This window comes from Oncorhynchus clarkii, chromosome 12 (genome assembly GCF_045791955.1).
Source record: "Oncorhynchus clarkii lewisi isolate Uvic-CL-2024 chromosome 12, UVic_Ocla_1.0, whole genome shotgun sequence".
Classification (NCBI taxonomy): domain Eukaryota; kingdom Metazoa; phylum Chordata; class Actinopteri; order Salmoniformes; family Salmonidae; genus Oncorhynchus; species Oncorhynchus clarkii.
This window is the reverse complement of record NC_092158.1, coordinates 79,583,913-79,608,390: the sequence shown is the minus strand read 5'-3', so window position 1 is coordinate 79,608,390 and position 24,478 is coordinate 79,583,913.

Here is a 24,478-nt window from a genome sequence, read left to right as displayed (position 1 = left end):
TCTACTTACAGTACCAGTCAAAAGATTTGGACACACCTACTCGTTCAAGGATTTTTCTTTATTTTGACTATTTTTTACCTTGTAGAATAATAGTGAAGACGTCAAAACTATGAAATAACACATATGGAATCATGTAGTAACCAACAAAGTGTTAAACAAATCAAAATATATTTTATTTTTAAGATTCTTCACCCTTTGCCTTGATGACAGCTTTGCACACGCTTGGCATTCTCTCAACCAGCTTCATGAAGTAGTCACCTGGAATGCATTTCAATTAACAGGTGTGCCTTGTTGAAAGTTTATGCGTTTGAGGCAATCAGTTGTGTTGTGACAAGGTACGAGTGGTATACAGAATTTAGCCCTATTTGGTAAAAGACCAAGTCCATATTATGGTAAGAACAGCTCAAATAACCAAGATAAACGACAGTCCATCATTACTTTAAGACATGAAGGTCAGTCAATCCGGAAAATATCAAGAACTTTTAAAGTTTCTTCAAGTCCAGTCGCAAAAAACATCAAGCACTATGATGAAACTGGCTCTCATGAGGACTGCCACAGGAAAGGAAGACCCAGAGTTACCTTTGCTGCAGAGGACAAGTTCATTAGAGTTACCAGACTCAGAAATTGCAGCCCATATAAATGCTTCATAGAGTTCAAGTAACAAACACATCTCAACATCAACTGCGTGAATCAGGCCTTCATGGTCGAATTGCTGCAAAGAAACCACTACTGAAGGACACCAATAAGAAGAAGAGATTTGCTTGGGCCAAGAAACACGAACAAGGGATGTTAGACTGGTAGAAATCTGTCCTTTGAGATAGTTGGTTCCGACCACCGTGTCTTTGTGAGATGCAGAGTAGGTGAACGGATGATCTCCGCATGTGTACTTCCCACCGTGAAGCATGGAGGAGGAAGTGTGATGGTGTGGGACTTAGTGGGACTATTATTTGTTTTTCAACAGGACAATGACCCAACACACATCAAGGGTGTGTAATGGCTATTTGACCAAGAAGGATGGAGTGTCTCATGAGATGACATGGCCTCCACAATCACCCAACCTCAACCCAATTGAGATGGTTTGGGATGAGTTGGACCGCAGAGTGAAGGAAAGCAGCCAACAAGTGCTCAGCATATGTGGGGACTCCTTCAAGACTGTTGGAAACGCATTTCAGGTGAAGCTGGATGAGAGAATGCCAAGAGAGTGCAAAGCTGTCATCAAGGTAATTTATTTTGATTTTATTTAACGTTTATTTAACTTGGAAAGTCAGTTAAGAACAAATTATTATTTACAATGACGGCCTACCGGTCAACGGGTGGCTAATTTGAAAAATCTAAAATTAAAATATATTTTGATTTGTTTAACACTTTCTTGGTTACTACATGATTCCATATGTGTTATTTCATAGTTTTGACGTCTTCACTATTCTACAATGCAGAAAATAGTAGAAAGAAAGGAAAAACCCTTGGTTGAAGAGGTGTGTCCAAACTTTTGACTGGTACTGTATCTTTCTAGACACTCCTCAGACATTCCCAGACACTTGCAATCTTGTTTTTGGCTCTACTCAAGGTCATGTTCTATCATGGTTGTAGTGAATTAGTATTTGATATGTGTATATTATATACAGTACTGTGAAAAACTATTTACCCCTTTGTGATTTTCAATTTTTTTCCATATGTTTGATATTACAAATATCAATATACACTGCTCAAAAAAATAAAGGGAACACTTAAACAACACAATGTAACTCCAAGTCAATCACACTTCTGTGAAATCAAACTGTTCACTTAGGAAGCAACACTGATTGACAATACATTTCACATGCTGTTGTGAAAATGGAATAGACAACAGGTGGAAATTATAGGCAATTAGCAAGACACCCCCAATAAAGGAGTGGTTCTGCAGGTGGTGACCACAGACCACTTCTCAATTCCTATGCTTCCTGGCTGATGTTTTGGTCACTTTTAAATGCTGGCGGTGCTTTCACTCTAGTGGTAGCATGAGACGGAGTCTACAACCCACACAAGTGGCTCAGGTAGTGAAGCTCATTCAGGATGGCACATAAATGCGAGCTGTGGCAAGAAGGTGATGCTGTGTCTGTCAGCGTAGTGTCCAGAGCATGGAGACGCTACCAGGAGACAGGCCAGTACATCAGGAGACGTGGAGGAGGCCGTAGGAGGGCAACAACCCAGCAGCAGGACCGCTACCTCCGCCTTTGTGCAAGGAGGAGCAGGAGGAGCACTGCCAGAGCCCTGCAAAATGACCTCCAGCAGGGCACAAATGTGCATGTGTCTGCTCAAACGGTCAGAAACAGACTCCATGAGGGTGGTAATGAGGGCCCGGCGTCCACAGGTGGGGGTTGTGCTTACAGCCCAACACCGTGCAGGACGTTTGGCATTTGCCAGAGAACACAAAGATTGGCAAATTCGCCACTGGCGCCCTGTGCTCTTCACAGATGAAAGCAGGTTCACACTGAGCACATGTGACAGACGTGACAGAGTCTGGAGACGCCGTGGAGAACGTTCTGCTGCCTGCAACATCCTCCAGCATGACCGGTTTGGCGGTGGGTCAGTCATGGTGTGGGGTGGCATTTCTTTGGGGGGCCGCACAGCCCTCCATGTGCTCGCCAGAGGTAGCCTGACTGCCATTAGGTACCGAGATGAGATCCTCAGACCCCTTGTGAGACCATATACTGGTGCGGTTGGCCCTGGGTTCCTCCTAATGCAAGACAATGCTAGACCTCATGTGGCTGGAGTGTGTCAGCAGTTCCTGCAAGAGGAAGGCATTGATGCTATGGACTGGCCCGCCCGTTCCCCAGACCTGAATCCAAATGAGCACATCTGGGACATCATGTCTCGCTCCATCCACCAACCAGCTCCATGCACAACAGACTGTCCAGGAGTTGGCGGATGCTTTAGTCCAGGTTTGGGAGGAGATCCCTCAAGAGACCATCCGCCACCTCCTCAGGAGCATGCCCAGGCGTTGTAGGGAGGTCATACAGGCACGTGGAGGCCACACACACTACTGAGCCTCATTTTGACTTGATTTAAGGACATTACATCAAAGTTGGATCAGCCTGTAGTGTGGTTTTCCACTTTAATTTTGAGTGTGACTCCAAATCCAGACCTCCATGGGTTGATAAATTTGCATTTCCATTGATAATTTTTGTGTGATTTTGTTGTCAGCACATTCAACTATGTAGAGAAAATAATATTTAATAAGAATATTTCATTCATTCAGATCTAGGATGTGTTATTTTAGTGTTCCCTTAATTGTTTTGAGCAGTGTATATATACTACAAATACCTAGGTGTCTGGTTAGACTGTAAACTCTCCTTCCAGACTCACAATCAAACATCTCCAATCCAAAGTTAAATCTAGAATTGGATTCCTATTTCACAACAAAGCATCCTTCACTCATTCTGCCAAAAATACCCTCATAAAACTGACCATCCTACCGATCCTCGACTTCGGCGATGTCATTTACAAAATAGCCTCCAATACCCTACTCAATAAATTGGATGCAGTCTATCACAGTGCCATCTGTTTTGTCACCAAAGCCCCATATACTACCCACCACTGCGACCTGTACGCTCTCATTGGCTGGCCCTCGCTTCATACTCATCGCCAAACCCACTGGCTCCAGGTCATCTACAAGACCCTGCTAGGTAAAGTCCCCCCTTATCTCAGCTCGCTGGTCACCATAGCAGCACTCACCTGTAGCACGCGCTCCAGCAGGTATATCTCTCTGGTCACCCCCAAAGCCAATTCTTCCTTTGGCCGCCTCTCCTTCCAGTTCTCTGCTGCCAATGACTGGAACAAACTACAAAAATCTCTGAAACTGGAAACACTTATCTCCCTCACTAGCTTTAAGCACCAGCTGTCAGAGCAGCTCACAGATTACTGCACCTGTACATAGCCCATCTATAATTAAGCCCAAACGACTACCTCTTCCCCTACTGTATTTATTTATTTATTTATTTATTTTGCTCCTTTGCACCCCATTATTTTTATTTCTACTCTGCACATTCTTCCACTGCAAATCTACCATTCCAGTGTTTTACTTGCTATATTGAATTTACTTCGCCACCATGCCTTTTTTTGCCTTTACCTCCCTTATCTCACCTCATTTGCTCACATTGTATATAGACTTGTTTTTCTATTGTATTATTGACTGAATGTTTGTTTTACTCCATGTGTAACTCTGTGTTGTTGTATGTGTCGAACTGCTTTGCTTTATCTTGGCCAGGTCGCAATTGTAAATGAGAACTTGTTCTCAACTTGCCTACCTGGTTAAATAAAGGTGAAATAAATAAATAAAAATATTGAATGTGATCATATCATCAACCAAAACCTAATTTTGGATTAAGGGAACCTGAGTTTACAAAAAACCCCAAAATGGAATACTTATTTAATTTAATTAATTAACAACGTTACGCAACACCCAATTCCCCTGTGTGAAAAAGTAATTGCCCCCTTACACTCAATAACTGGTTGTGCCGCCTTTAGCTGCAATGACTGCAACCAAAAGGTTCCTGTAGTTGTTGATCAGTCTCTCATATCACTGTGGGGGGATTTTAGCCCACTCTTGCATGCAGAATTGCTTTAACTCAGCGACATTTGTGGGTTTTCAAGCATGCAACTGCTCGTTTCAAGTCCTGCCACAACATTTCAATTGGGATTAGGTCTGGACTTTGACTAGGCCATTCCAAAACTTCAAATTTGTTGCTTTTTAACCATTTTCATGTAGACTTGATTGTGTGTTTTGGATCATTGTCTTGCTGCATGACCTACTGTACCTGCGCTTCAGATTCAGCTCACAGACAGATGGCCTGACATTCTCCTGTAGAATTATCTGATACAGAGCAGAATTCATGGTTCATTCTATTAAGGCAAGTCGTCCATGATCCATGGCCCATAGCTCATTGGAGAGGGAGAGAGAAGTCATATCCTGAAAGGCCATACCCTAAAAGTCCCTGGGGTAGAGAGAGAAAGAAAGAGGGAGAGTATATCTCACCAGCGCAGATCAGAAACAATGAAACTATTACCTTTTTATAAACATTTGAGTTGTTTGGATTCAAAAATCTGAGTTGTTGACCAATAGCATTACTGTTGAGTTAACTTCCAGCCAGATATCTGACCTCCAGGATGTAAAGACAACAGAACCTCTGCTACCCAGAAGTGCGACAAAATGGATGTTGGCAAGAGCAACACACAGAATTCTGAATTCCTAAGACAACATAAAGGAAATTCCTGAATATAGTTGATAAGAGTCACTTCGGGAGCTGGGTCACCCTACACTGTCCTCATGTTCAATATTAGCCAACGTCTGTAATGACTCATGTCACGCATGACTCATCTCATGTTGCGATATAATGTTGAGACTCAGAAGAATAACCTGCCTTTGAACCCTTAGGGCCTTTGAGCCATTTGGCTCGAGTACGGTGAAATGCCTTTCTTGCAAGCTCTAACTCCAACAATGGAGTAATAAATAACAATGTAATTATAAAAATAACAAGGTAGAAAAAAACACAAAAGAAATAAAAATAATAGCAATTGTATCAGGTTCCTTTTGAGAGGTTAAATGCATTTTCTGAACTTGATGACCTCTGTCTGAATTGTCTCCTTTTACACTGAAGTATCCCCTTGGAGCCTTCACTATAGAGTATGTATTTGACTCGATTGTATACTATGATCCCCACAGTGGAAGATCCCTCTCTGCATCTTTAATCCTCTACAGGCACTGAAAAAGAGTTGAACCTTTTAAACTATCAGTCTTTCCTTCCCCTTTGTGCACACTATGCATAATCAATTTGTTTAATACATTACATTATTCTGTGATAAAACTGATGCGTCTGTGCAAATAGGAGATTAGGAGAAAGGCAATACAATGGTGCATACAAAAGGCAGCCATTCAGCCCGCTACAATCGCTCACACAAAGCCAAGCTGTCAGTGTTTACGACCCTTGGCAAGGCACTTCAGCTCACATCTCCAGCAGTACATTGTTAAAAAGGCTGCTGCAGTTAACGCTGCGTGAACAAACAATCATGTTGTTGTCGGAGATCATACCCACAGCTCTCGTAACACAGTTCCTTCAAACCCCCCACAGTAACTTTCCTACAAAGTCTAAAATGAAGATTCATGCAGCTCACAGACATTGAGAATCACGGATACTGGCATTCTCTGGCAGAATCTGGGTAGTGATTGCTCATGTGTGTGGCCTGAAATGGATTTGAGGTTTAAATATGACAGTGTGACCTAGCATTCCTCTACTTGTCTCATGCTGCCTGCTCTGTCAGAACTCTTTTGATTTTAAACTGTTACTGATACTCAACTGAACTGGCTATTGCCCAATATTCCTCTTTAATTCTGATTCCCAAATCCTGCCTCTTTTCCACACGAAGAGCTCTTTTTCTCTGGTGTGGTACAATTTAATCCTCGAAACCAGATGGCGTAGCAGGATTACCGCAATTTCACTGGTGTTTTCCATGTTGTCTGTTAAACACCACAGAGAATAAAAGGCACGGATGGTTGGTGCGGAGTACAGCATGAGCAGACGGTGAAAATCTGGAAAGGTTCATTTGATGCTTTCTCTTCCTCTCAGAGTGTTTCCGAGATCATCTACTACATTTTCAAACTTTCGTATCAATTATTAAAGTTGGTTGTAGCTATAAAGAATATTTTTAAAAGAGTACACTGAGGATGTTGGGCTGGAGGAAGAAGAGGTAGTGTGGAGTAGAAGGAAGGGACACAAACCAAACCTTAACTTATTATTAATTCATCTGATTCCTACTGCGCATATATTTAACAGGGACATAGAATGAAAACCACTCCAAAGTCCTGTTTCTCTACGGCAGCATATTTATTTGTGTCTCTCTCTCCCAGGACCTTTTCCAGGCATGTAGACAGGGAGAAAACACACTGGGTTCACACAGTTCAACATACGTAGCACAGTGCCTGCATTGACGTTTCAATATATTTCATATGGGCTTAGAATGTCTGGAATTCCACTTTTTGATGGAAAACAGGAACCCTGAGATGAAGCCTTAACGCCTATCTTTATCTCCGATTAAACACCCATTGTGTGTTTCCCACTGTGTACCAGGGTTAAGATCACTTCTAAATGCCGGATTGAATTGTATTCCTGTGGAGAAATTCCTCTGCCCAAGGACAGAGGAGTGAAATAGAATAGAAATGGAACCAGGGGCCTCATCCAGTAATGTCTCCCCTGGTGGAATGAGGGTGGCTGGGGCACAGACTAGTCACAGATGGGGACTCTCTGGACCAGGCTGCCTCTGGCTCAATGACACATACAGATACAGAGGCTACAAATCCCTTCTCCACCTGCTGACAGTCTGTAACCTGTTTGCCCCACAGTCACATGGCAACAGGCCCCATCCAGTGCCTAATGGACTTAATAGCCTGCTCTAGATTTGATACCACTGTTTGGATTTAACCATCACTGAGAGTTAACAACCCAGAGGGAAAAACGGGGTGGTTTTAATCTGGTGGTAACTATGTCATTTCAGCCTTGATTGTAGTGATGTCATTTGAGGCTACAATTCATTTCACCATATGTGTGTCATACCTGAGATCTCTACAGTTTATTATGCACGCTCAATTATATGAGTGTTCAAATAACAATAAATTCCTATTAGATAAAAAATCACAATGTAAGGATTATGAGGGGCACTCTTAAATGTTTTTCCTGAGGTATACCTTTCCTGACCCTGTTATGATAAAGTGCCTGTAAGCTTTACCTTTATTGTAAATCATGACACTTAGTACCCAGTACTATGCAGCTTGATCTAGGCTGAGCATGGGATCAATACCCTCTTGGTGAAGAAGCACATGTTACCTGTCAAGGCTTTATGGGTGTCTTCCCTTGACAGATAATGTGCCGGAGGTGAGAGGAGCTCAGGGGGATCCCAGGGGAGGAAAGGAGGAGGAGGGTGGGGGATCCACATCCAGTGGTGGAAAAAGTACCCAATTGTCATACTTGAGGTAAAAGTATAGATACGTTAATAGAAAATTACACAAGTAAAAGTTAAAGTCACCCAGTAAAAATACTACATGAGTAAAAGTCTAAAAGTATCTGGTTTTAAATATACTTAAGTATCAAAAGTAAATGTGATTGCTAAAATATAATTAAATCAAATCAAAATCAGATTTTATTTGTCACATGCTCCGAATACAACCTTACAGTGAAATAAAAAATAAAAAATAAAAGTAACTAATGATTAAAGAGCAGCATTAAAATAACAATCGCGAGTACAGAGTCAATGTGTAGGGGCACCAGTTAGTTGAGGTAATTAAGGTAATATGTACATGTAGGTAGAGTTAAAGTAACTATGCATAGATAATAAACAGTATCAAAAATAAAGGTGAAAGTATAAATCATTTAAAATTCCTTAAATTAAGCAATTCCTTAAATTCTTGTTTAAAAATGTATGGAAAGCCAGGGGCACACTCCAACACTCAGACATTATTTAGATGCATTTGTGTTTAGTGAGTCCGCCAGGACAGCGGCAGTAGGGATGATCACGTGTTCTCTTGATAAGTATGTGAATTTGACTATTTTCCTGTCCTGCTAAGCATTCAAAATGGAATGAGTACTTTTGGTTGTCAGGGAAAATGTATGGAGTAAAAAGTACAATAGTTTCTTTAGGAATGTAGTGAAGTAAAAGTTAAAGGAGTCAAAAATAGAAATAGGAAAGTACAGATACACCAAAAACGAAAGTACTTTACACCACTGTCCACATCCCACACCACTGTAGAGCAGACAAAGTAGCCATCAACCCTCTCTCTGGTCCTGGCTCCTAGCTATGGCTGGGGGTTGGGATCATCCCTCCCCTGATACCTGACGCTTCAGTAAGGAAAGAAAACAGCGACACAAAGATCCTGTCAAGGATCCCTCTGGAACTTTCATTGCGCACACCTGGCCCCTATTCCCCCTGATTGTATTTGTATATATGTGCCCTTTGTTCCCCATGGTGCTGTCGATTATTGGTACAATGTCCGTTGGTGCGTGTGAGTACCTGTCCTGTGTGTTTTGGGCTTTCTTGCCCTTGTGGATTGCGCAGCTGATTATGGGTCTCGTCCCGTGTGTTTATCATTGTGCGTGTGTATTTATTCAAGGTACACCTCACTCTTTTGCTTTGGGTTTCAACCCTGTGTTTTTGTTATGTGTTTGTTTGGTCTTCGTCCCCGTGCCTTTACACGGCACGCCGTAATTTGGGGCTTAATAAAAAAAAATATTACGAGTTCTTGCGCCTGTCTCTCTCGAATCTTCATGCCGATGTGACAGATCCACAGAGTATTTATGAGTCATACTAGATTCAATATCCAAGGATTATACAGTAACTAGCATCATACATATGATAAAGAGAAAATACAGTATTACCCAGACCTGACTTGTTTAATGCCCATCTGATGACACTACTGAATGATAGCGATGGATGATGATGGAAATGGAATCAGCTACTGAAGAGTTGAATGGATGAGGTGATTGTAAAAACCCATTCCCCCTCAGGAGACTGAAAATATTTGGCATGGGTTCTCAGATCCTCAAATGGTTTTACAGCTGCACCATTGAGAGCATCCTGATGGGTTGCATCACTGCCTGATATGGCAACTGCAAGGCGTCCGACCGCAAGACACTACAGAGGGTAGTGCGTACGGCCCAGTACATCACGGCCCAATTACCTCGACACCGGTGCCCCTGCACATTGACTCTGTACCGGTACCCCCTGTATATAGCCCTGCTATTGTTATTTACTGCTGCTCTTTAATCATTTGTTATTCTTATCTCTTACTTTTTGGGGGGTATTTTCTTAAAACGTCATTATTGGTTAAGGGCATGTAAGTAAGAATTTCACTGTAAGGTCTATACCTATACCTGTATTCAGCACATTTGACAAATACAATTTGATTTGATTTGATTGGCTGGACTCAGATCAGAGGCATCAGCCTGATTTGTGTGATCATGCCGAGTAGGATTATGGGTTCAGGTGGGAACGTGTCAGGAGGGAACACAGAGAGAGAAGAAAGGAGGGGAGAAGAGAAAGCAGGAGGGATTAAATCAAAACAGATAAAACTGATATAATTTGTGAGATATAGTATATAGAGTAGTGAAGCGAGGTTAAACCCATCGTAAAGAGCAGTGAGGTAGACCTAACAAAATGCAGTCCCTATAAAACCCATCGTAAAGAGCAGTGAGGTAGACCTAACAAAATGCAGTCCCTATAAAACCCATCGTAAAGAGCAGTGAGGTAGACCTAACAAAATGCAGTCCCTATAAAACCCATCGTAAAGAGCAGTGAGGTAGACCTAACAAAATGCAGTCCCTATAAAACCCATCGTAAAGAGCAGTGAGGTAGACCTAACAAAATGCAGTCCCTATAAAAACCCATCCAATAAGGCTGAGGATCTGGAGGAAAACCTGCCTGACCAACAGATGTTATGCAGCCCTTTCACACTAGCCAGGGTTTCCCATACCACTCCTGCATGGAACTCTTCCATATGGTTCTGGCTGAAGACTGTGGGTTGTACGACCCTTATTTATACTCATTTCATTCCTGTAATCCCTGGGTTGAGAGGGGCAAAGCTGCACCAGACGGTGGACTTCAGCCTTCTGACACTGACTGGGATCTAGGTGCTCAGCTTAGTTGAGCCAAAGCAAAGAGCCTCAAACAGGGCCATGTGTTTGTAGTGCAGCCAGAAAGCCATGGTAAGATGACTCTGTGGGTCAGAGCAGGGCTAGCGAAGATGGAAGTGCATCTATCAGATCCATGTCAAACAGCTGGGAGAAAGAGTGGGAGAGATGCGAGATCCCCCAAAGGGTAGCTCAACAGGGCAGAGGGCATCCCTTAGAGCAGAACAGACAGACAGAGGCTGGAAGAGAGAGAGGATGAGAAGATATTGGCTAAGCTTGTTAGGCACTTCTCTGGGTCTGTCTGGTCTGTGTTGTTGACTTGGATCAGATGGTCGGGATGGAATAGATAAACCCTGGCTAACAGAGGAGGGGAGAGGGAGGAGAGATGGAGGGGGCTGAGGGGGAAGATGAACTGCTGTTCTCAACTACCTTAACTGGTTAAATAAAGGTGAAATAAAATAAATGGATGTGGTGGGTTAAAATGCCACTCATTGATGATGGCCTTTCTACTGTTCTGCACAAACTTCACTTCAAATAAAAGAGGAACGGTGAATATTTTTTATACAACGGAGAGAAGTTGAATTCTATCTGATCTAATTTGTGACAGTGTAAAGGCATCATGCTGACTTCAAGCACACCCCTCATTCTCTCTGTCTCTCTCTATCTGAGCCTCTGGCAGAGCAGAGAGGTTTTTAATGGGATACAAATAGGTGGCTGGTGGGTGGACTGAAGTGGAGTCTGACTCCGTATCACATCCTCATGGAGAGCCACTTAACTGGAATTGTTTCTCACTAAACCAATTGTCCTCATAGAGAGAACAATTAACACAAGCCACTGTCAAGGTCAGATCCTAAGCCGTGCTTTTGATTCTGTTTCTGCCTCAGTAGTCTAAGTCCCAAAATGCCAGGGGATTTATTTAGTACTGTACAAAAACTATGACGACAGGCCCATGTCTGCATGTCCTGAATGTTAGCAGGGGAATTGGCATGTTTACAAAGTGTTATTGTTCCACAGCCACACCTGCAGGAGGAGTCCTGCAGGAGGAGTCCTGCAGGAGGAGTCCCAGCATCCATCAACAGTTGAGGGTGGTAGGCTACTGTACTGTACTGTACAATTTCTGCACAAAACAATGTGTTCAAGCATTATTTTATTTGCATGTGCATTCAGTATATTAAGGCAACAACAGTATTAAAAATAGCATCCAACCAGTTGCTTTCCCCTCCTTCTCCTCTTTCACTGTGATTCAATATATTTTTTTATGTGATAAATCACATTACCCATTTAATGTGATTCATTGGTTTTTGCTCCTACTGCTAATAAGAATGCGGACATAAATGGAAAACATTTGATTTCTGAAACTAGAACGTCTTAGAAACCGAAGGCTCAGGACTGAAAACCAATTTCCCTTTGAGTATGTGAGAATCCCCCAAATAGCTGGGAAGTATCAGTTTCCCCTAGAGAATCACATGCTTCCTTATTCTGTTCCAGCTCTAAGGTCCTCTTTCTTTGATGTCTGATGATAGTTTGGACCATAGGGCTGGAAGGACCGTGTCCCTTATCTGTGTTTGTCCAATGGCAGATCAGCTGCTCAATCATGTCCATATCCTAGATTCTCTATAATGCTCTCTTAACCTTCACCTGCAATGCCTCGTCCACTGCTGCTTAGTTGTACGGTACCTCTACTTGGAATTTTTCCATTACTACCTCCATTTCAATTTATTCTTGGCTCTGACTGCACTCATCTGATTAAGGCAGGCTTATCACAAATGCATAGACAATTTAGAAAATATGGGATGGCTTTATATTTCAGAATGTGTATACTGGAACAAGTAGAAAGTCATGCAGCCAAATATCCAGTCTATTGAAAATAATTTTATAACTCATCAGCACGTACATACGTGCACACGCACACACACTTCCATACTTGTGCACAACATGCATACACGCACGATCACACATGCACACGTGCACACACACTTACGCACATATGCATACACGCACACACGTTTGTCTGTGCACAGCATTTTTATCTGTCTCCACAGTGGTAGTGGAGGGGGGAGGATGGGGAGGCTCAGGATTTGGTTCTGTTTAATCCAGGGTCTTAATCTAATACCTCCTGGCTGGCTGTGTGGTTGTGTGGCTGAGTGTGAGAGTCATCCAATAGAATCACTGACATGGAGCCAGACCCCCTGTTGATCCCCGTCTTATAGAAAACTCTGGAAATACAAGCCAGTGAACACGCAACCACACTCTCACATCCTAAACAGATACACTAAATTACTCTCTCTCTCACTGTCACAGATAGGACAGTGGAGCCCTGCTGATACTGTCTGCATGCCAGGGGGTTAATGTTACATCATCGACTTACAGTAGGGCACACTGGGGGTTCAGAGCAGACTGAAAAGGGCAGGGATACATTTTGTCATTATGGGTAATCCTGAGAGTGAACAGCAAGTCAAGTATAACACACACTATTGTCAATGTTGACTCACCATCACAAACATACAAACTACACATACGCATGGAAATACATGCACGCATGCACACGAACACAAGTTATAAACTAAAGCTATCTGTTTACTAGGAGACTCCTGCTGCTGTCCTTTTGATCACACGCATGGCAACTTAGAGTGGTGTCGTGAGCAGTAAGCATTCCCTTATGACCTTTAACCTTTACCTTTTGACCTTGGACTTTGACATTTACCACAGGTCACATCCTCTCCCCTCTCCCACTCAGTATCTACAGGGTCGCTCCTGTTATCTCGGCAGTGTGATTCCCTGAGCTCTTTATTCCTCCTGTCTGTCCCTGTGCAAGGCGGGGCCCTCTGAGAACCAGGCAGTCTCATCAAAGGCTTTGGGAGCTGGGAGATGCAGGGAACGAGAAAGGGGGAACTCAATTTGGAGGCCTAATTTGGTCTGGTCAGGTCCACGTTAATGCCTGGTCCGCCGCTAACAGGTCATCATAATCTCTTCATTCCAATTCCCCACCACGGCCCAGTGCACCACAACCACCTCCCTGTACTACCCTGCACCCAGTCCAGGGAGGCCCAGCAGGGGAGGGAGGCTACAGCAGCCGGGGCCCTGCCTGGGAGGCTGGAGGAACAGCTGCAAAGACAGAAGTGTGTTTCCAGAGATAGTTAGTACAATAGTGTTGGGAGTACTGAGGGCAGCATTTAAAAGAAGGGCTCCAATGGCCAGCATACAAGTGGCCAAAATGGCTGTAGAAATTAACAGCTCCCGCTAATGAAAAAATACTTCAAATTCACATTTTCACATGCGAAATAGCTGTTTTCACATGTTGAGCTTCAATTTCACGTGAAACAATATTTTCACTTGTATTACATTTTGAGTTCACATGTTAACACCACCTTTTCATATGTTCATCAAACATGTTTTCACCTCGGATGTGAATTGCAATTGCACATGTGAAATGTATGGTTTCACATGTGAAAATCAAATTTGCATTAAGAAACATTCACGTGAAATAGTGTTATTCTCTTCACATATGAAAAGTCACGCCCACATGTTGCTGTCACGCCCTGATCTGTTTCACCTGTCTTTGTGATTGTCTCCACCCTCCTTCCAGGTGTTGTCCATCTTCCCCAGTATCCCCTGTGTATTTATACCTGTGTTCTCTGTTTGTTTGTTGCCAGTTCATTTTGTTTTGTCAAGCCTGCCAGCGGTGTCCCTCTGCTCCCACCTCTCTATTGTTCCTCTTTTCCCGGTTTTGACCATTCTGCACGCCCTGACCCTGAGCCTGCCTGCCGTCCTGTACCTTTGCCCCACTACTCTGGATTACTGACCTCTGCTTGCCTTGACCTGTCATTTGCATGCCCCTGTTGCTGTAATTCACATTGTTACTTCGACACGGTCTGCATTTGGGTCTTCCCTGAAACGTGTTAGTTGCAGTAGCAATGTCTTACCTGAAACGTGTTAGTACGAACGGGCCATAACTGACCCAGCAGACTTGGACCAGCTCCGCTATGCAATCTCCTCCCAAGGAGCCACCATTGGTAGGCACGAGGAGTTGCTTTGTGATCTGATGGAAGGGTTCCAGGCCGCCTTCCGAACGTCACGACCAAGCATTGGACACTTTGCGGGAGCAATTCCATGGGTTGTCTACTATCAGCCTACCACAACGGTAACCTCCCAGCCCCTCAGTAACTGTCTCCCGGTTTCCCAGAAACCGCACTTACCTCCCCCGGGGGGCGCTTCGATGAAGAGTCGGGCACCTGTTGGGCGTTTCTCGCTCAGTGTTCCCTCGCCACACAACTACCTCATCCCCATATTGTTATTTATTCTTTTGCTCTTTTGCACCCCAGTATCTCTACTTGCACATTCATCTTCTGCACATCTATCACTCCAGTGTTTAATTTTTAAATTGTAACTATTTCGCCACTTTGACCTATTTATTGCCTTACTTCCCTAATCTTACTACATTTGCACACACTGCACCTTTCTATTGCTCTAAGATAGGGTACCTCATCACGCTGATGTCCGGGAGGGTCCTCGCCTGGGCTACGGGCCGCTTGGGAACAACAGTCGGCCTTATGCTTCAGTCTGGAGGGATTCGTGGCGGAGGTGAAAAGTTTGAGGTTCCGGTGTCTGGGAGAGAGGCTGTTACTCCAGCTTCGGCAGGACTCCCTCAGTGTAGCAGACTATGGGGTGGATTTCCGCACACTAGCAGCGGAGGGTGCCTGGAACCCGGAAGCGCTGTTCAACACGTTCCTGCAGAGATTATTGGAGGAAGTAAAAGACGAGCTTGCAGCCTGGGAACTACCGACGGATCTCAACTCACTCATTGCTTTAACCATCCGGATCGATGGTCGCTACGGGAACGTAGGACTGAGAAGAGGTCTGATTGTGGTCCCAATCGCTCACTGAAGGAGTGCATCTGATGAACTCCGGAAGTCCCCAGCGTCTACGTCCCCGAGAGGATCCGAGCTTACCCGAGTTACTTCAAGAGCCTCCGAAGACTGCCGATTCACCTCTTCCCGAGTCGATGCAGCTCGGCAGGGCTAGGCTGTCTCCAGCCGAACGCGAACGCAGACTTGACAGCCAGAGTTGTCTGTATTGCGGTACTGCCGGACATTTTGTGTCTACCTGTCCCTTTAAGAGACCTAGCTCATTCTTTGGAGTGAGTACTCTGGTGGGTCTTAAAGATAATTGATCTTCTCCCCCTTACTCGCCCCCCTCTTCATGCCCTCCTGCTGTGGGGCGACCAGTCCAAGTCTCTCCATGTACTCATCAACTCGGGGGCCGATGTGAGTTTTATGGACGTTACCGTGGCGTCCGAGCTGGGAATCTCCACTCAACCCCTCTCCATTCCCATGGATGTTAGAGCACTGGATGGGCGCTCTATAGGGCGCTCTATAGGCCAGGTCACCCACCATACCACTCCGTCAACCTACGAGTGTCAGGGAACCACAGCGAGACGATCCAATTCCTGCTAGTTGAGTCTCCACAGGTTCCTGTGGTATTTTGATTATCTTGGCTCCAGCGACGCAATCTCTTTATTGACTGGGCTACTGGTTCCATCGTGGGCTGGAGCCCGTCCTGCCACACTCATTGCCTGAAGTCAGATCTGCATGCCCCGGGACGTCTTCCTGGGGGCTTGGAAATTTCCCCGGACCTGTCCACCAGCCCCACGGAGTACCAAGACCTCCAGGAGGGATTCAGTAAGGCCCGGGCCACTTCGCTTCCACAGCACTGACCTGTATCCAAGAAGGTCAAGCCAGATGCGCTGGCATGCTGCTATAGTCCTGCGGCTACACCCCCGGAACCCGAGAACTTTTCCCCCGCTCCAAGATCATTAACCCCTCTGCTGTTCGTCCTCTGTTGCCCCGTTCACTCTGTATACTTCCTAGCTTTCCTGTGTCTAGAATTAAAACCATGTCTTTACAGCCCTTTGTCTCCTGTTTCCGTTTTTCCCCTCTGCTCCCGTCTCTCTATTGTTCCTGTTTCCCGGTTTTGACCATTCTGCACGCCCTGACCCTGAGCCTGCCTGCCGTCCTGTAATTTTGCCCCACTACTCTGGATTACCGACCCCTGCTTGCCTTGACCTGTTGTTTGCCTGCCCCTGTTACTGTAATTAACATTGTTAATTCGACACGGTCTGCATTTGGGTCTTGCCTGAAATGTGTTAGTTGGAATAGCAATGTTTCCACATATGGGATTGCAAATTCTGTAATGCAATTCTGTAAATAATTGTAATAATTCAAGTGTGTTAAAAATAATGATTTATTATTTCTGAGCCATCCATTCAGGGTGTTACTGCTGCAGGCACATGCCTCTTCTTCATCAGTGATCATTGGAAGAAGCCAAGTGAAAATAACAGAGAAGCTAGCAGTGGTGTATACTACTTAAGTAGTTTGTTTGGGGTATCTGTACTTTACTTGTATTTTTTTACAACTTTTACCTCACTATATTCCTAAAGAAAATAATGTACTTTTTACTCCATACATTTTTCCTGACACCCAAAATTACTCATTACATTTTGAATGGTTAGCGGGACAGGAAAATGATCCCATTCACACACTGTGAATCTGTCATCTGTCAGATTCACTAAACACAAATGGTTCGTTTGTAGATTTTTTTGAACATTTTTTATTTTACCTTTATTTAACCAGGTAGGCTAGTTGAGAACAAGTTCTCATTTACAACTGTGACCTGGCCAAGATAAAGCAAAGCAGTTCGACACATACAACAACACATGGAATAAACAAACATACAGTCAATAATACAGTAATACAGATGATGTCTGAGTTTTGGAGTGTGCCCCTGGCTATCCGTACTTTGCAATTACATTAACCTTTAATACTTAAGTATATTTAAAACCAAATACTTTTAGACTTTTACTCAAGTAGTATTTTACTGAGCCTCCCGGGTGGCGCAGTGGTTAAGGGCACTGTACTGCAGCGCCAGCTGTGCCATCAGAGTCCCTGGGTTCGCGCCCAGGCTCTGTCGTAACCGGCCGCGACCGGGAGGTCCGTGGGGCGATGCACAATTGGCCTAGTGTCGTCCGGGTTAGGGAGGGCTTGGTCGGTAGGGATGTCCTTGTCTCATTGCGCACCAGCGACTCCTGTGGCGGGCTGGGTGCGCGCTAACCAGCCCGCCACAGGTGCACGGTGTAGCCTCCGACACATTGGTGCGGCTGGCTTCCGGGTTGGATGCACACTGGTTGGGTTGTGTATCGGAGGACGCATGACTTTCAACCTTCGTCTCTCCCGAGCCTGTACGGGAGTTGTAGCGATGAGACAAGATAGTAGCTCCTAACAATTGGATTCCACGAAATGGGGGGGGGGAAAGTAGTATTTTACCTATCTTTTACCTTTAACTTGAGCCATTTTCTGTTAAGGTACCTTAACAGGTATGACAACTGGGTACGTTTTCCACCACCACCAGCTAGCTCTCCTTGTCTCCTTACTTATCCTGTTGAACATATTAAAATTAGCGCTGTCAGAGTTAATCAGTTAAAACCCCCTAAGGTCGTCAGTTTAAGCTCGTGATATTTTGTATTGGATGTGTCTCAATCCACCACATCCGCCTATGTCACACTTCCTCATCTGCGGTGAAAGGTGACAGAGCTAGAGTGGTGTTTGTCAGACCATGAGACATAGGTCTTCTCACAAAAGAAGACTCTGTAGCATCCAAACGGTTTGGCCTAAAAATGAATACTCTCACAAGCACGAGGGTGGTCTCCGTTTTGCTCTATGACCCTGGGACTCGTCTGAAGTCGGTACAGCTGATCTGCCAACTTCTGTTTGTATCTTCCGAACAGTTTGTGCTACTCACTAATATGACCCCCCTGTGCAGAGGTGATACTCTCACAAACACGTACATTTGTTTTGCTCTTGCATGCCCACAAGACTTGTCTGAAGGTCCCGAGGTACCAGTTAAAAACATTGGAAGTGGAAGTATTTACAGAGACTGTTACCTGCCAAAAAATAAGGGGTTAAATAAATGTTTAAAAAAACAAAAATAAATGTTTCTTGATTTTTCTTATATCTCTAAGATACATGACAGACACTTCAGAACAAACTTCCTTCAGATATTTTTGTGGGACTATCTGTTGTTCCATGTAGGGAATATGGTTTTCAATGCATTTGCATGCGCTTATAGCAGTAAAGCCAAGTCATTTTTTTTTTTTTTTTTTAAATTTATACTTCAAAATCAAACATCAAAAGTATCTTTGGATGTCCTCCATAAAACAATGATATATTGCTTAGTAACCCCCTTCCCCCGGCTTAGACAGGGCTTAGATTCTTATGGGTTAACTCAAGTTAACTTTTTGTAATTTTGAGCACAATTGTTTTTGCCGGTTGTCTGAAAGTGTTCAAAATACACTGAAAACATCCAACATAAATTACAGCTCAATTTGAGCAAATCATGAAATTCCGGTTAATCGTGATTAATCACAGAAAATCCTGCGATGAACTCAATTAAACATGTTTTATTGTTTGACAGCACTAGACATTAAAAGTGAGAAAATACACATGTGAAAGTGTTGTGGACATGAGTCGGTCATCGTTGCTCATGGTAACGTGATGAGGTAGCCCCGCCTTCAACCTGAAAATTATTGTTGGCCTTCTTGGTCGAATGGCCAAGACATTGCTCCCGTGGGAGACCTGGGTTCTAATCCCGCAAGTTACAAAAGCACACATGTGAAATGTATAATATCACATGTTGAAAAACCACATGTTGGAGTCATGTGAAAAATGTGTATGTGAAACATCAAATGTGTCTGAAAACCACGTCTGACTCGTGAAATGTCATGTGCCATTAAAATTGAATTTTTTTTACATGTGAAAATGTTGTGATTTGTTCACACGTGATATTTTGTAAGGGAGGTGCAACAGATGCATTATTACAATGCATTCCGGTTCGAACACATGCTGCAGGACTGAACAACTGTCACGTGACTACAACTGAAAGCCAAACAATAGAAAATTGGATTTCAATGAAAAGGTACTATGTGCTTGTCAACACATCAGCTCCAGGAAAAGCTATGGCTCGCTTCAACTAATAAAAGGGCATTTGAGTTGAGCTTTATTCCTTGACTACAGAGCATTTCTCAGAAACACAGTTGGATTGGTGACTTCAACTGGCGTTTATCTTTCCACCTCCCTCCCTCCCTCCCTCCCTCCCTCCCTCCCTCCCTCCCTCCCTCCCTCCCTCCCTCCCTCCCTCCCTCCCTCCCTGTCTCCATCCCTCCCTGTCTCCATCCCTCTCTCCCTCCCTCCCTCCCTCGCTACCTCCACTCTCTTCCTGTCTCCATCCCTGTCTCCATCCTTTCTCCCTCTCTATCTGTCCCTCTCTCACGCAGGCAGGCAGATCGGCCACATGACAGCCCTGCTGGAGTCTGTCAGGTTGGTGTGGCAGGTGGATAGGGAATGAAAGGAGAGAGGAGGAGAGGAGGGGATCGCATGGGAGGAAATGGGAGGAGAGGAAAGGAGAGAAGAGGAGGGGATTGGAGGGGAGGAGAGCGGAGAGGAGGGGATCGGAGGGGAGGGGAGGAGAGGGGAGTGGAGAAGAGAGAAGAGGGGAAGAGTGGGGAGGAGAGGGGAAGAGAGAGAAGAGGAGGGGATCGGAGGGGAGGAAATGAGAGAGGAGAGGGGAGGAGGAGAGGAAACAGCCTGTATGCCATGGCTCAGAATCCAGGAGCAGTCTATGTATCCCCTGATGTATAGTAACAATGCTTTGTGCTAAAGTCATAAGTCCTACACAGGGGTGTTTAAGTTGATCTGTGTTGAAGGCTGGGTTAGGGGAAGTTGGTTATGTTTTTTTGTATATATTGCATTACATTTGTTGTAGAGCCTGAAGATCTGGTGTCTCTAGCTGTAGGCCATGTTGACTCTAAATCAGAGTCACTGAGTCAAGTCGTCCCTCTCATCATTCGTGACAGTAAGAAACAAACTCAGTGTTTGAAATTCAAGCTCAATATGAATCTTTTCTACATACACAGATGTACTAGTGGGTTGACTGTCGTTAAATGTTAAGACGTGTCTGTCACATCCTGACCTTAGTTCCTTTTTATGTCTCTGTTTTAGTTTGGTCAGGGCGTGAGTTGGGGTGGGCATTCTATGTTTTGTGTTCTATGTTTTCTATCTCTATGTGTTTGGCCTGGTATGGTTCCCAATCAGAGGCAGCTGGCAATCGTTGTCTCTGATTGAGAACCAGAAGCAGCCTGTTTTCCCACTATGGGTTGTGGGTAGTTATTTTCTGTTTAGTGTTTTTGTTGCACCTTACAGAACTGTTTGTTTGTCTGTTTTGTTCAGTATTCATCTTTATTAAAATGATTATGAATACGTACCACGCTGCACTTTGGTCCTCTTCTCCTTCTTCCGACAGTGTCGTCTTGACAGGCAATATGCAAAATTACATCTAATGGCCACCACTTCAAGTGTAGTGTTCAGCGTAAAAAAAATAGAAATCACATGGACTCTCAACAAACAACGTCACAAAAATGATGTGTGCACATCGATGGGGCCCGAAGCCGTGCTTTGTTATGATTTTTTTTTTTTTTTTACCCCTTTTTCGTGGTATCCAATTGTTGTAGTAGCTACTATCTTGTCTCATTGCTACAACTCCCGTACGGGCTCGGGAGAGACGAAGGCTCATGCGTCCTCCGACACCAGCTGTACTGCTTCTTAACACAGCGCGCATCCAACCCGGAAGCCAGTGTGTCGGAGGCTACACCGTGCACCTGGCAACCTTGGCTAGCGTGCACTGCGCCCGGCCCGCCACAGGAGTCGCTGGTGCGCGATGAGACAAGGAGATCCCTACCAACCAATCCCTCCCTAACAACACAGACGACGCTAGGCCAATTGTGCGTCGCCCCACGGACCTCCCGTTCACGGCCGGTTACGACAGAGCCTGGGCGCGAACCCAGGGTCTCTGCTGGCGCTGCAGTACAGCACCCTTAACCACTGCGCCACCCGGGAGGCCCTTTGTTATGATTCTGAACGGTCAGATAGCTAGAAACAATGACAAGAAGCTTCCATGTGGGGAATGGTAGGTGGCTCGTTTCAGCTAGTTTTATCTTGTTGTTAATACAGTGTCTTGTTTTGAGGTGTTTTGACTGATTTCATGTCAATGTGAATATGGCTAAAATTCACTAGCTAGCTAATCAACAACTGTAACGATGTATTTGAGAGACAACAAGTGCTCGTTGTGCAAATGTTTTTATGTTTTCAATAAACATTCGTAGACTAAATATAGTTTACATGGTGTCAACAATCTAAGCCAACTGTTCTAAGCCAACTGTCTGTTTTGCAGATCACATGTTTTCGTGTGTGTGTGTGTGTGTGCACGTACATGGACATATGTGTGTCCCTTTCCCCTCCCTCTACCACCAAACCTGATTAAACCTCATCCCCTCACTCCATCTTTCCCCCGTATTCAAGGATTTTCCTTATCATGTTTGGATTACTTCCCTGAAAGAAATAACATTTGATCAAGGCCCAGTTTCATCTGTGAATTTAGCCACAGGAGTTGAAGCTTACCAGTCTTCTGTCCATATGGTAAATATAGACAGAACACACACTTTTAATGCAACAGTCACAGGAACAATTATGGAAGTGTAGTGAAGGGATTCAATTGTGTATTATTATGGAGGGCCTGGAAAGAGAAGTGTGGTGAGCACGGGGTTAAGGACAGGCCAGAGGTGTGCTTAGAGAGATAGAGGTTGGACCATTAGTCTGCCTCCCGGTAGAACTGGCACATAGCTCTGCTGTGGATGGAGTGAGTGAGAGAGCAGGAGATAGAGATATAGAGAGAAGGGGAGTGTGGCAAGGGCAAACCCCATCTCTAGGGAACTAAAGGGCAGGCAAAGGCACCTGGGATGTCCTGAGGTATGGGTCAAATTTCAAATGTACTGTACAACGTGAGGGAGGAGGAGGAGTACAGAGATGGGATAAAAATGCTGATTTAGGCAGACTGTATTCTTCATTAAGCCTACACTAAAGTAAACAAGTAAATGTTTCATATACTCACGGTCTAGGGCAGGTAATCCTTGTAATACATTATCAAGGATGGCTACAATAAAATGTATTTCACAGTCTGAGATATATAATACGGTATCACAGTCTGAGCTATGCTGTGTGTGATCCCTTCCTCAAAGAAAGACAGACAATGTTTTGGACAAAGTCTCTGTCTCCCAGTGGACATCTTCCCCAACAGCAACAATAACATGGTCTTGCAGCTGGCTGGTCTTCTACGCCGCCACCCTGATGACCATGGATGGTCACTTCTCATTACAGCTCCGTACCTGATTGTCTCATTTCCTGTGTCCTGCTGGGCCGGCGGCAGCAATAAGCAGGCTGCTACGGTAATCCCTGCTGCTAGAGCCCTGACTCATACACACACACACACTCACAAACACACACAGAAACATATACACACACTCACGAACGCACACACACACACACACACGCACACACACACACACACACACACACACACACACACACACACACACACACACACACACACACACACACACACACCTTACAGGATATGGATTAGGAGAAAGGGGAATAGCCTTAGTCCTACCTCTATGACAGACGTGTGGGAAGATTTGGGATGCCATTAAAACAATGTTTGAGAGACATGACATGGGTGGTAAATACATGAATACACATGAATATCTTGGTTTTGCAGGATGAATCAGGATGATTTGGTCTCTGTACTTTTAACATGGGAATTTACAACTTGAAATGAACCTCCCAGATTCAAGCATAGCATCATTTAATGTATGGCCTGCTGTGATAAGCACGCTGTTTAGCTGGTGCAATATTTGATGGAATTACAACTGCGGAAAAACATATAGGCACACTGGCTCTGTTGTCAAACTATTTCATTGTCATTTTAGAGGCATTTTCCCCTCTTTGATTTGCTCTTCCCTCATTCCTCGTAATGTCCCCTTCTCATCTCTCTCTCTCTCCCTCCCACTCACACTTTTCAGCTCAAACATTCATTATGTTGCAGTGGCATCTGTTGTGGAAATTGCAAGATTATGTTATAATGCTTGTATTGCATTATAATGGTTGTTTTATTCAACAGAATAGAGTATTCAGTTAACTATTGTGTGGGTGTTCTACTGAGGAGGGCCTCTATGAGATAACACTGACAGAGGAGATTTACAATGTCTTTTGGGTGATAAAACCTAAAGAGCATTCCAGATAACATGAGGTAATGTTTTTGTGCTATACCGTACCAGGGTGAGACGGTTCCAGTTTGGAGTAGAAGGACCAGACACTGGTCTTTACAATGAAAACTGTTGACACAGCAGTTGCTGTCTGCTATGTATTATAGATACCTTTCATACAAATCTTAACCTTGTGACCATTCTATGTATCTGTTGTTCGTCATGTAGGTTGAGAGGGGTGTATCTTGGCTATAAAAGATCTTTGTACTTTTGTGTTGTCACTTTCAATGGTTCATTAGAAATGGCGCATCATTGAAAGTCATTGCTAATTGCAAAGCTCTTATTATTAAAGATGTAGTTTAAGTATAACTCTGACTGGTGTGTGACGTTTGTCTCTCTCCTCATTTGGTAATACAGAAATTAACCACCACACGCCTCAAGTGGAATGTACGTTATAAGAGCAGTCGAGCTTTGCACTCCCCCAGGAGCCATCTACAGTAATTTTACCAGTGGACCTGGGCGGCACTCTGTCAGCACTGCTGCTGTACTGTGTGTGTCTGAGAGGGAAACATTTACAGCATCCCATGAATATCAGAGAGAGGCGGGGAGGTTGGGTGTGGGAAATAAAGAACAATCATTGCTACAGCACAGTGCTGTAGCTTTTAAGGGCCATAGAAAA